General features: G+C 39.3%; 1 pseudogene; it reads right to left on the reverse strand.

Annotated features, from left to right (window-relative positions):
• Positions 1-4,150: 4,150 nt before the first annotated feature.
• LOC105726186 (caspase-3-like) lies at positions 4,151-4,984 on the reverse strand (annotated as a pseudogene).
• Between the last annotated feature and the right edge of the window lie 5,086 nt (positions 4,985-10,070).

Consider the following 10,070-nt stretch of genomic DNA (forward strand, 5'->3'; position numbering starts at 1 on the left):
AGAGATGGTGTTTCACCATGTTGACCGGGATGGTCTCGATCTCCTGAGCTCATGATCCACCTGCCTCGGCCTCCCAAAGCACTGGGATTACAGGCGTGAGCCACTGCGCCCGGCCTCCTGTTGTTTTTTTAAGCCACCTGCCTGTGGTATTTTGTATGCAATCCAAGCTGACTAATAGAGGGTTCAATTACATTATTTGACAAGGGGGCTGTTCTTAGCATCTAGGAGTTACATTTTATTGAGGGTTTCTTGTACCCCAGACACTGTTGAATATTTAAGAGATGCAATCTCATTTCATCCCCACAGAGCCTCAGAAAGTAACATCACTGTCTATATTTACAAGTGAGGAAATAGAGGCAAAGAAAGATGACTGTCAGTCACTTGTGCAGGGTTACCTAGCTCAGAACTAGTGAACGAAGCCAAAATTCAAACCAATCTGACTCCCCAGCAGTGGTTCTCAGCTCTGTCTGTGCATCAGAGTCACTGGGGAACTGTAAAAATCAATGATGCCTGGGTCCTAGCCCCAGAGATTCTGATGGATGCCATTGTCTGGTATATTCCAATTTGTTAAAGATTCCCAGATTTCTATAACAGAAATCTAAGGATGTTTTCTTTGCCTGGTGAAATGCCATAATCTGTTGCTGCAAAACAAATTACCACAAACTTACAGGATTAAAATAATGGCACATCTACTACCCAACAGCTTTTGTGGGCTAGGAATCTGAGCACAGAGCCTAATAGAGTCCTCCGCACAAGGCTGTGATTCAATTGTCAGCCAGTTGCGGTCTCATCAGAGACTCCACAGTGAAATAATCTTTGTCTAAGCTCCCTCAGGGACTCAGGTCTCCATTTCCTTGATGGCTAAGCAGCACTCTTTACTCCTGGAAGCTGCCCACAGTTCCTTGTCACATGGCCCCCTCACAATATGGCAGCTTACTGCTTCAAGGCCAGCAGGAGATCGCTGCTCCAGTCCTTTAAGATGGAGTCTTATACAACACAATGTAATCATAGAAATGATTTATGTCACCTTTACCATAAAATGAAACCTAACTAAGGGAGTGACTTGCCTTTTCTATATTCCATTGGGCATGACTCATTGGAGGTCACCTTAGAGTGTATTTTTCACACAGGTGATTTTAATGGGCTGCCAAGTTTGAGAATCACAGCTCTAAAGCATTTTGTTCTATTTCTTTTCCACTAGAAATAGTGCAAATTTGAAATTCATAGCTTTTACATTTTTTTCTTACCACTCAATTTTAAATGGCATGGAAAATGAACAGAAAAGAAAAATGCTATCTTCTCTATTTATGATTATATACATGAAATTGTCCCTATTTAACAATTTTTGGCCTACAAAAACAGTAGCTTCTTATAGTTCAATAAGATAATAATACTAATTTTCCCTGATAAACTATGTGCCTGAAAAATGCCTAGATGTGTTTAGAGGTTCAGGTAGAAAAAGTTAGAGGTACCTTATTCTCAACTAATGGTACAACTTTAGCAATTCCACAGCAAATCCAAAACATCTGACATTCTGTCTATGAAATATAGTCACATTTTCAAAATAGATTTCAGTAACACTAGAAAATACAAGTATGCTGTTATGAATCACAAACACTTTTCTGAAGAAACAAAATTTAAATGATTTTTAGCTTGAGATATTTACAAAGGTAATGTATTATGGGTTAAGAACTGCTTCAGCAGAAATGAGAAAAAAATGGTAAAAATAAGTTTTAGTCTTGTCTGAAAAGAAAACATAAATTTAGACTGAGCATTTTCTTTATGAAATACTCAAACACATCTGCTGTGAAAATTCTCTAGGGTGGGTAGGCTCTACCTTCCTGGGTGTGAGCGTTGGAAATCACTGTCTGGGAGAAGCTGAATTCTAAGACAGTGACTCTAATTCACCTACATGGCAATTTGCCTGGAGATTTCTATTCAAAATGGTCTTCCAGAATTTCTCCCAGGAAGAATTAAAAGCAGTGAATTCACCACTCCTAGGCCTGACTGAAATATCAGAATCTGGGTATGTTGTCAGTTCAATTTCAAAGTAGAAAAAACCTTATTTTGAAAATGTGACTATTTTAGGGGCATTGTGACAGAAATCGAAGGATGTTTTCTTTGCCTGGTGAAATGTTTAGCTTCCTATAAAACTATCCCAGGCCTAGACCTTCAATTTTCTCATGCAAGGACGCCTGGCCTTTGGAGAGGTTATACCACTTTGGCGACAGAAGAGTCTATAACATAAAGAACCCGCTACTCTCTGTGGAGTTTTTCACGCTGCGAATACACAGCAGTTTTCTCCCACTTAAAAATACTCTACAACTGTGCCACCCAGCCCGGTAGCCATGAACCACATTTGGCTCTTAGTCACCTAAAATGGGGCTATTCTCAGTGAAGATGTACTGAAAAGGCAAAGTACATTCCAGAACATACCAGATTTCTAATATTTCATTCAAAAGTTCAAAAAAAGAAAAATATTTTATTAATAATGTCCATATCAATAATATAGTAATATGATAATATCCTATCATTGATGATATATTAGGTTAAATAAGATATATAACTAAAATTCATTTTACTTGTCTTTTTTTAAGTTCGAATGTATATTTTGAAATAAAAAATGGAAACAAACCATTACATGCTACGTGTACTTACAAAAATTACAGATCTAGTAAAAAATTTTTAAAAAACTGTCATTAACAAATGCCAAGTTCATTTTTTGAGCAACAAGAAATCTCCCGTGTAATGTCAGACTGAAAGCCAGTGAGACTCAGTGCAGTGATGGCTCAGCATCTGCTGAGTAAGGAGACCTGGAACCTGCCTCCTGGGCTGGGTGCTCAGCTCTGGCCTCCGGCTGGATGCCATCTAGAGTCCTATGTGCCATGGTCCTTTTCTTTCAGTAGATGGCATAAAACATTGCTATTTTCCTTTGATTGTAAACTTCAACAGAAAATAACGTGCTTAAGAATTTTACTACAAAGAGTACTATGATTTTTATTGTGGCTCGCCATCTTTAGAACATTTCCACTTCAGAAGTTTCTGATTTTGTTCACTTTCTTACTTGGCAATGGTCCCCTGGCAGTATTCCACACACACATCAGTGTGTATAGAGAAGTGAGATGCAGGCCCGTCCTGAAACCATAGTCTATGCCTCTGCCTTTATGGAACAGGCTGTGTCATGTCTCTGCTCAGGCTCAAACCATCTGCTCTCAAGTTACAGACAGCTCAGCCCATCCATTTATTGCTTTCCTTACATTCCACTTTTTATTATTTAAGTTGTATTTTCATATGTACCTATAGAATTTATTCACATTACCAGTCTAGTAATCAATAGTTTGGGTTTTTTTTTTTATATAATAGCTCTTCAGATATATTGCTGGTATGTGGAGCTCAACTGATTTGCATAGGGACAAATGAGAAGATATTTATGCTGGTAGATCGGCTGCATCATGGTACCGCACCTCACAGTTGAAACTCCACCCCTCTATCAATGTTATGTTTTAGCCTTAAAAGAGTCAACTTAGTTTGCTCACACTTTCTCTCACATAAAATACTTAATGTCTTTCTCAATATTAAACGTTATTATTTTTTTTAAATTTACAACAAAGGTGTTCAAGACAAACATCACAAAACAACCTTAATCCCAGATAAATGGTCTAAAAATGCAGTTGACTTATCTTTGTATACCAATTCTAAAATAAAGATTTGAGCCTTTGACCATGCCCACAGATGCCCAAGTTCTTTCACACCACCATTTCTATAGTTTGACAAAACTAGAATGCACAGCCTTAAGAGGGAGGAATATCATCAAAATTCATTACTTCAATGTTTAACTTTTCACAATTACTTGAAAATTCATAGCATAGCGTCGTTATAACTTGCTAATCATGAAAGCTGTAAATTAATAATTATTGCCTCTCATAATGACTGCACCAGTATCCACTTTTATTTATCCCTAATTAAATTCAATTGCATTTAATTGATTGTAAGTTTGAGGTAGCTTTATAGTGCTTCTACCTGATGGAAGGAGTATGTCTCAAAGTACCCTCTGCAGCATGAGAGTAGGTTAAAATGAGAGGGAAATACAGTACCAAATATACTGTCTTCTCACTTGGCTTACAAACTAAAACAAATACCAACAACTTCTTTAGTGATAAAAATACAGTTCTTTTGTGAGCATGGAAACAATACATGGAATCTGTTTCTTTGCATTACAAGTAGCGTCAAGGGAAAAGGACTCAAATTCTGTTGCCACCTTTTGGTTAACCTGGGTAAGAATGTGCATAAACGCAAGTTTGTGGGCGCACTGCTCCAGCATGGTACAAAGCGACTGGATGAACCAGGAGCCATCTTTTGAATTTCACCAAGAATAATAACCAGGTGCTGTGGAGTATGCATGCAAGAGGTCGGCCTCCACTGGTATTTTATGACACGCCATGCCATCATCAACACCGCTGTCCATCTCAATACCACAGTCCAGTTCTATACCATGGCAGGCCTGAATAATGAAAAATTTGGGTTTTCCAGTTAGACTCCTACAACAATCCCCTCTGAAAAAGCTTGTTATTTTTTTCAGGTCAATAGGTCCATTTGTTCCAAAAATTATTCCTTCTTCAACATGGCTCAGAAGCACACAAACAAAACTGTTCCTTTTGCTGTGATCTTCCTTAGAAACATTATGCATCAATTCCATAATTTCTTCATGTGTAAGATTATTTTTATTCCTGACTTCATATTTCAAGTTCATGAATGTTCCCCTGAGGTTTGCTGCATCGACATCTGTACCAGACCAAGAAGCCATTCCACTGCTTTTATGAAAGTTCTTATTATTAATTATTATACATAAACCCATTTTAGGATAATCCATTTTATAACTTTTGTCCAAGGATATCCCACAGTCCATTGATTTGCTTCCATGTCTGATCTTTGGTTCCAAATTTTTAATGGATTTTGAATCCACCGAGTGTTCAGTGTTCTCCATGGATATCTTTATTAACGCACAGCCTCCTCACACCTTCCACAGCCACCTCACAGAAACAGCCACCCGCTAGGATCCCCACATGCACGGCTTCCTCGTTTTTTTTTTAACGTGGCTACTAGAAAATTTAGAATTACATGTGTGCCATGCAGTATATTTCTACTAGACATTGAAAACCCATTCTGTTCTTTACTGGTGTGGTCAGACTGAACCCAGCAGGTCTGCTGGCTCAAAAGGTCTGAGCTGAAACTTCAGATACTGGGTACTGAAATGAAGGGTTGCACCATAGAGCAACAGAAGGATTTACACGGGTAGCAAAGAAACAGACAAATAAATCACGAGGGCCAGGTTTCCATGAGTGTTTCAGAAGGAAAGCTGTGATTCTGAAAGGCTGGTCACTAGACCCGCAGCATTGCTTATGGACTCACTGAGCCTTACCAGGGAACTGGCCAGACATGCCAATTCTCAGGTTCCATCCTCCACCCACTGAGTCAGAAATTCCAGAGGTGGAAGCCAGTAGTGTGGAGTTTAGCAAGCCCTCCAGGTAATTCTGATGCACCCTCAAATTTCAAAACCCCTGTTATAGCTCATTGAACATCCCACCTGCCCTGTGGGTTGGAATTAGTTAACACTCCATTTCACAGATGATATAGTTTGGATGTTTGTCCCCGCTCAAATTTCATGTTGAAATGTAATCTCTCACGTTGGAGGTGAGACCTGGTGGGAAGTGTTTGGATCTTGGGTGTGGATCCCTCATGAATGGCTTAGGCCATCCCCTTGATGATAAGTCGGTTCACATGAGATCTGGTTGCTTAAAGGTGTGTGGCACCTCCTCCCACCTTTCTCTTGCTCCCACTCTCACCATGTGACATGCCTGCTATCCCTTGTACTCGTGTCAGAAGGTGACATTATTTATGGCATTTTTATGAGGGAAATGCAATTACTGTTAGAAACCTACATAATCCTACACCTGGCAAAAGAGGAGACCTTTACTGTCCTCTGTGACTCTGTAAAGCAGATCAGGGATTTTTTTTCTCCACTAGCTCTGGTGGAAGCAGTTTTCCTTCCCTCTGGCAGCTATTTTTGCAGGTGAAAAGGAATTCGCCCCCTGGTGGTGACCACATATTAACATGAAATATTTACAAATCCAGTTTTTATGTATTACAAACTGCTTATGCATGCCTTCCTTTGCCCACCCTGAGATTTTCTTGTAAATATTATACCTCCCAAAGTGTATAGGGTATTAGCTCGCATCTGAAAGAGGCTCTGCAAGTTTTCTGTGTAATTATTAGGGACATCAACTCTGTACCAACTATTGAACAAGAATAAATGACTTATTCTTGCAAGCTCCTAGGATATAATCATAAGTAAAAGCGTTTTTCTTCCAATATGAGTGCACCATCAAAACTGTGCTCTAAGAGTATTACTAAATTCCTAACAAACTAGTCCCTAAGTTGGAATTTCTGTGACACACACACACACACACACACACACACACAAGTTCTATCTATCAAATTTAATGGACAAGTTAAACTGATCTTGTCATTCCCCAGACACAATTTTCACTGCCCACAATTTTCACATTGACTTTTTTATGGTTTTCCTGTGGCCGTGCTCCCTAGAAGAAATTCCCTTTTTCCTTCTATATTGCCTTAAATCTCATGGTCCAACATCCCCTTTCTCTAGCAATACGAAGTATATATTCGTTCTCTTTCCTGAGATATATTGTGAACCTAGAATATGCAATGCTGGATAATGTGATCTCTCCTGTATTGAAAAAAAAGAAAAAGAAACTTTCTGCCTGAATTACCCTGCCTGGACTATATAATTAGCACCTTCTTATACATTACCTTGTCTCTAATTTTCAATTCCACACATTTCAAAACTTTATTACATAATGTCCTAGCAATGCATTTCTAAATTAGAGTATATGCTCCTTCTGAGCAGAAGAATTTCTTATATGGGTTGTACATGCCTAATCTGAAAACTCGAAATTTGAAACGCTCCAAAATCTGAACATTCTTGGGCACCAACTTGACACTACAAGTGGAAAGTTCCATAAGTATTTAGCACAGACTTTTTTTATGCACAAAATATGAAACATATCAGATAAAATTACCTTCAGGCTATGTATATAAGGTGTATATGAAATGTAAATAAATTTTGTGTTTAGATTTAGGTCCCAACTCCAAGATATTATGTATATGCAAATACTCAAAATCTGAAAATATCTGAAATCCGAAACACGATCCCAAGCATTTTAGATAAGGGATACTCAACTTGCAGTTAATTTTTCATTCATTACTTCACTTTAGGGACTGTTTACCACATTTGTTCATCCATTTACCTAATTCGCTCATTCAGTGAGCATCTATGAAACATGAATGAGACGCTGTCGATATCACTGGGTCCATGGGGCCTAAGGGCTATTTCCATAATGTGTGCTCAACAAATACCCGTGGATTAAATAACCCACTCTCTTACCCAGTCCTTATTTTCATTATCTATGAGCTGGAAAGCTAGTTGCTATGAAACTGAACAAACGTAGCTGCAAAAAAATGTTTTCCAACATCCTGATATAATGACACAGACTCTGCCTCAGTTTAACACAAATCCCTTCTGTCTAGCTGAGATCTCAGTATATGTGTCCACCAAGAGGCCTCATGAGAAAGGCAGGAACCCTGAGGAATGGGAGTGGTGATATTTGTGCCTGAAAGCTTCTGCCTTTCACTGTGAAGTGTGAGACAGTGTCATGTGCTGAGAGAAAGGAAATGTCAGCAGGGAGGTTGGGGCTTAAGGAAAAGGCAAGAATCCCTGGGAAGAAAGTAAGAGGCTGTTCCCTGGAGAATCACCAAAGGATAGCTTTGAGAATCTCACTGAGATTGGAGACCAAAAGTATGTGGTGACAACGACCTGCAGTTTCCTCCAGCATTTAGTACCTGCTTCAAGGAACAGAAAAGGCCAATTTTACATTAACCACAGTCAGAACACAGCAGGCTGATGCTACTCGTGGAAATAAAGGCCCAGGCAGGAGAACAGTTGGAGAGATGCCCCTCGTTTCTACCCAGGGATGGAAAAGAAGGAAGGGAAGCAATGAGGGGAATGGGAGCTTGGGGGACCAAAGGACTCTCTGGGCATGGTGGGTGAAAACTGGAGAACTAAAAGGCTGTGGTCACAGGTTATTTTCATATTGACATTGACAACTTCTAAAATGAAGTTCTTCTTGGTGAGAATGAAGCTGAGGATGGATAGCTCATGCAGAATAGAAGTAAAAGTTAAACATTAAGGAGTTCAAGTCGAAGTCTGGATGGATTCTTCACCAGAATCTTAATGCTATCTACAACTACGGCAGGAGTTCTGGAAATCAGGCCTTCGTGAGTTAGGTGGCAAAATATTCAACAAATGAAGTTGGATAGGATGGGGAAAGTGGGATAGCCACACAGCCATGAAATTCAAAAAGGTAGAAAAGTGCAGGGAATTTTGCCCCTCAGTAAAGTTGAATTGGTCTATAGTTTGACTCATTCTGTGAAGCAGCTTATCTATTTAATAACTCAGGAAGCATAAGCGTGGTTGGTAAATACATCAAAACCATGTAAATTCAGAAATAAATACTTAGAAAAAGCTTACAGTTTTATTCTGTGGTTTTCTAATGAAAAGCAATTTACCAGCCATTATGCATTTCCTATCTCATTTGAAAATAACACAGACTGACATTTTACTAATTCATTATGCCTGATCAAAATCATATTTTGTTTTATCAAAATCAAAATGCTAGCTTTCGGTAGCATTTAAGTGTTGTACTGGGATGCCTGTTTAGAAGGATTATGCCCGAGATTTTTTTTTTAGATGACTAGATGTAAAGATGTTCTCTTTCTACACCATTTCTCATTCAACTTAGAATGCAAAGTACAAATCTTATTGCAATCTAACAAAGCTCCTTGAGAGTTAAGAGTCTGGTTTCAAAACTGAGAAAACGTCACACTGAGTGTTTTAAACTTAAAGCAAAAAGATAGATAGTATGTGAATTCAAAGCAATAATGGTAAATGTTAAACATTAGCAAGTTTTTACTTCCTTGTCAAATATAGGAGAAAGTGTAATCTATTGGTTAGAACCTCATTATCTCTTTGTGTGAAAGCCCATGGAGGAAACTACCACCTCCAGCATTTATACCCCTTTAAATTCTCAAGAATATCTCTTGACTTATCTACATAATAACTAGGTTGCTATTGAGACATGTTTGTTCTCAGCCAGGCAATGACCAGGGAGGATCAAGGCAGATAGCTACATTCCCAAGGCATAAAGCACAGGAGGGAAGCAGCAAAGAAAGCCCCTTGATGTTAAGCCAGGGCATTTTGGTTGGGGGCGGGAAGCATTGCGGGGTAATAGGACTGGAAGAAGGAAGGCTTGTAGGACAGAAGGGTTGAATGGTGACCTGGTTCTGGCTGGTGCTCTCAGGGTTTCCACAGGCCTGTCCTAAAGCGAACTTGAGTCTCTTGTTAGGCCCTTGAGTAGACCAGTCTTCCCAGGTGATAACATTGTACTCCCATGCTTCAGTCACAAGCCCAACTGCCCCTTCCGTTCTAGGCAAAGTTTCCTTCTCATCCATTACATACCAAAGATGTCACTCTCATGAATAATTTCATGGAACACGTTAGTTGTGTCCTATGCATACTAAATGTGAAATGTCTGTTAGGCCTCAACCCCTTTCTATAAATTGGGACAATGACTCCCCAATGCACTTTCTGCTCCTCTCCACTGGACAGGTAGTTGCAACTTTTCGTGCAGTGCCAGCCACATTCATATAACACCATTGCAAAGTTTGAAATAAATGGATTTGGCAGTATTAGGTGTCTGGTATACAGTATACAGGGCTCCTATCAACACCGGCAAAATGAACATTGTTGCCATCAGTGACCCCTTCATTGTTTTCGACTACATGTCCTCATGTTCCAAGATGATTCCACTAGTCAAGTTCAATGGAATCTTCAAGGCTAGGAATGGGAGGAAGGGCAGAAGACACCTGGATTCACATTCTCATTTTTAAGATTTACTCCTGCATACAACTTTGATCCCATCCCTTCCCTCCTT

The sequence above is a fragment of the Aotus nancymaae genome, unplaced genomic scaffold, assembly GCF_030222135.1.
Source record: "Aotus nancymaae isolate 86718 unplaced genomic scaffold, 86718_ANA_hifiasm-v0.15.2.pri h1tg000043l, whole genome shotgun sequence".
NCBI classification, from domain to species: domain Eukaryota; kingdom Metazoa; phylum Chordata; class Mammalia; order Primates; family Aotidae; genus Aotus; species Aotus nancymaae.